This window comes from Montipora capricornis, chromosome 14 (genome assembly GCF_036669925.1).
Source record: "Montipora capricornis isolate CH-2021 chromosome 14, ASM3666992v2, whole genome shotgun sequence".
NCBI classification, from domain to species: Eukaryota; Metazoa; Cnidaria; class Anthozoa; order Scleractinia; family Acroporidae; genus Montipora; species Montipora capricornis.
This window is the reverse complement of record NC_090896.1, coordinates 19,395,359-19,399,519: the sequence shown is the minus strand read 5'-3', so window position 1 is coordinate 19,399,519 and position 4,161 is coordinate 19,395,359.

Sequence of the window (4,161 nt, the reverse complement as noted above, 5' to 3'; positions counted from 1 at the left end):
TGAACTTTTGTTAAAAAGAACTTAGAATCTCTCAATATTAGAATATCTTGCAAAACGGGCACTTTTGCAACCCGCATAGCCGCTTATACCAGGTAACAAACCAATAGCAATTTTTGTGATTAAAATTTCACGAAACAAAGTCAAATTTTAATGATGAAATGTGTGGTAATAAACCTAACTTTTCCTTAAGTTTCGTAATTTGTCGTGCGTTGCAGTTCTTGAAGTTAGATATTGAAGTTCGATTTGTTAGTTTTAGCTGATTCAATTAATCCTGAAACATCGACTCGACTTAAAAGTGTACATTTTACTTGTCATTTTTTGGAACGGTGAAAACCACGTTTGTTATTTTATTGGGGTAAGCGAGAGAATGCTATAGGACGGTTCTAGCTTCCTTTTAGGCATGTGTTGACGAAATGTTAAAAGTGGACAAAAATGAATTGCTGATACTTTTGTATTGTTTGAAAAGTTACTGTAACTGAGAATTTTTTGTTGCTGCAGGTATATTTCTGAACGAAATAGGTTGTTTGCTATAAATGTGAACTACAGTATATACAAGCTGTGTCATGCATGTAGCTGAGTATCTTCCTGCAACAAAACACATGCAAGGGTGGTTGTTTCATGTTTTGCTGGTATCCTTTATGTTAAATTTGTTCCAGTCTTCTCTATACTGTGAGGTTAAAATGGTGGTTTGTTTATGATGATGGGTCTGAACTCTTAGGGTTATACAAGAAAAGGACTTGTAAAAGAGTACCAATATCAGCAAGACTTAAAGGGTTTCCTCTAAAGTCTAGTTGAATTTCCCTCTCACATTGTTCTTGCCTTACAGTATAATCTTCAGTTGAGACACCATGACTTGCGATAAGTTGAACCAAATTCTTCTATTTGAGATGTGTCCCATAACAAAGTATTTCCATGAGATTTTCAGTTTCAATTGATAGAAATGTCATTAAGTTTGAAAGTTAGAGGTATATGTAAACACAACTGTATTACAAGTGGATAATTAATTATGAGTGCAGAATGAGATTAACATGTAGCTCGGTTCAAGTTGTTCAAACATTTTCATCTGGTACATTGTAGATTAGAAACAGTACTGCTATTTGGTCAAGAGGACAGCGATCAAATTGATTCAACAGACATCAAATATACTGCATACTTAAAACATAGTAGGGTTTATGAATTGACTTACAAGTGTTTGAACTCAATGTTGATGTTGACTGACTATGGTCTACTTCATTTTCATCTGGTAAAAGAAACAGAGTAATTTTGGTATACACTAGAAATACAGCATTGTTATAAATTGACTTACTAGTGTGTGAACTGAATGTTTGCATTGGCCCACTGTCAGCTGCTTATCTTCATCTGGTAAAAGATGCAGAATATTTGGTGAAGGGGATAGGAAACAAATTGATTTAATAGATGTGAAATACTGTTGATTTTAGTAAATAGTATTACTCTAAACGCAGCAGAGCTTGGAAGTTGGCTTACAGCTGTAGCCGAGGTATCCTGGTATTTTCCTATTACTAGCTTCTCCATCGTCAACTGGTAAAAGAGACAGAGTATTTGAGGAAGAGGATATGATGCAAATTGATCCAGCAGACATGAAATGTTTTATTTTGGTATGTATACACTTGAAATACAGCATTGTTATAAATTGACTTACTAGTGTGTGAACTGAATGTTTGCATTAGCCCACTGTCTGCTGCTTTATCTTCATCTGGTAATAGAAGCAGAATATTTGGTGAAGGGGACAGGAAACAAGTTGATTTAATAGATGTGAAATATTGTTGGTTTTAGTAGATAGTATTACTCTAAACGCAGCAGAGCTGAGAAGTTGACTTACAACTGTAGCTGAAGAATCCTGGTATTTTCCTATTACTAGCTTCTCCATCATCAACTGGTAAAATAAACAGAGTATTTGATGAAGAGGATATGATGCAAATTGAATCAGCAGACATAAGATGTTTTATTTTGGTGTACACTTGAAATAGAGCATTGTTATAAATTGACTTACTAGTGTGTGAACTAGATGTTTGCATTGGCCCACTGTAAGCTGCTTTATCTTCATCTGGTAAAAGAAGCAGAATATTTTAGTGAAGGGGATAGTGTAACGAACCGAATCAAACAACAGTTTTCTCGCAAAACACGCACATGTATTTTAATATTCATCTATTCGACTGCTAATTCTCTGGGGAGATCCTATTACAACAGCGTGGCAGTAATGCATTAAGGCGGCAATTCAAAACTAGAATGATGTCACGCAGCAGTTCCATCACACCACCCCCTCCTTACAAAAGAACAAAACTGGATTCACACACTGTCACAATTAGCTGATTTAAGAGAACGTAGAAAAGTTTTAGTCCATTTGGTAGTCGGCTGTCCAGGCAGGCTTCCTTCGTGACCGACGTGGTCTTTTCCTAGCTCCCTCAGCAGCAGTAGGTGCCCCTCCAAGGCCGTTGGCTGCTGTAGCAGACTTGGGAACATGCTGCTCAGCCGACTTTCCGTTAGTAGCAATGGCACCTGTAGTGTTTGGCTCTGCTAGCCAGTTACCGAAACTGTTCCCTTGGTATTTCTTCAATCGGTCGACATGGACGACCATTAGCCTCGATCTAGGCCCTTTCTGGATTCAGTAGATCAAGTCGTCTAGGCGTGATGTCACTAGTTATGGCCCCTCCCAGGGCCACTGCAACTTTGCGGCCCTGCCTTTCTTACGCCTAGGGTTATGGAGCCAAACGGGATCCCCCACCCAAAGCGACGATTCTGTGCCTTGTGATCGTAGTATTGCTTTGCCTTTCGCTCCCTAACATCATGTTCCCACGGGCAAATGCATGAACTCGATCCAATCGGGCTTGCAGATGTTGGACATACTCGGTTTTGTTCTAGCAACCACTTTCTTGCTCGGGTCGTTTAAGCTCAAGGTCAATTGGAAGGTCGATGTGGCGCCTGAACATCAACTCGCATGGAGTAAAGGAGGTAGTTTCTTGAACAGCGGAGCGATAAGCCATCATCAGAATAGGCAAATGACTATCCCAATCTCCTTGATTCTCCGCCACAAGCTTGGATAACATTTCCTCTATAGTCCAGTTCAAACGCTCAAGCATTCCGTTCGACTGAGGGTGGAGGGGCATGGTTCTGGTCTTGTCCATTCCCAGTGACTTGCACATTTCTTGGAAAACTTTCAACTGGAAGTTTCTTCCCTGGTCAGAATGGATCTGCTTTGGGATGCCCAAACCAGCCACGAATTTTTCAACTAGCACTCTTGCTACAGTTGTTGCCTCTTGATTGGGAAACGTGTAGGCTTCCATCCACTTTGAAAGGTAATCTCCTATGATGAGGATGTATTTATTACCACAGTCCGAGTCAGGCAACAGTCCCAAAATGTCTAGTGCCACCATCTCGAGAGGTGTGCCAACATTGTAGGTCCTCAACAGCGCTCAGGGTGTGCGAGTTGGTCTTTCCCTGGAGGCGAAGAGATCGCAAGCCCGACACCAATCTTTTGCATCTTTTGTGCACCCAGGCCAATAGATCTTTTCGTTAACCCTTTCTAGCGGCTTGTTGACACCCAGGTGCCCCGCCGTCTCCATGGTGTGTAGTTCATGGAGGGTGTCGTTTCTGAGATTGGAGGGTATAACAAACTGCCAACGGACCTCATCACCTGTTTCCGATTCTCACCACCGGCAAAGGACACCGTTACGTAGTGACAAACGGTCCCATTGACTCCAGTAAGTCTTGATGGGTTTGTTTTCAATTGATAGATCCTTCCATGCGATAATCTTCCTTAAGTCATCATCAGCGATCTGACTAGTCCGCAGGTCATTTGTTTTATCCATGACAACAAAGGCTTTGGTTGAGCTGGAACTTCCGTTTTGACTATCTTGACCTTTGGGGAAAGGTTTCGAATCTACTCGATGAGATGGCAGGCTATCCCCATCCGTGGTTTTGCCTGAGCCTTAGAATGCACCACATAGGACAACGTCTGCCATTTCCGAATCTGCGGCCGAAGCGCTCTCTCCCTTTTGCTTGGCACGGTCGCAGTATCGGCAGTCAACGCATGGTCTTCTCGAAAGAGCGTCAGCATTTCCATGGCATATACCAGAACGGTGCTGGATGTCAAAATCATATGGGGCCCAGGAGTTCAAGCCACCTGCCGAGTTGGTCTTCAGG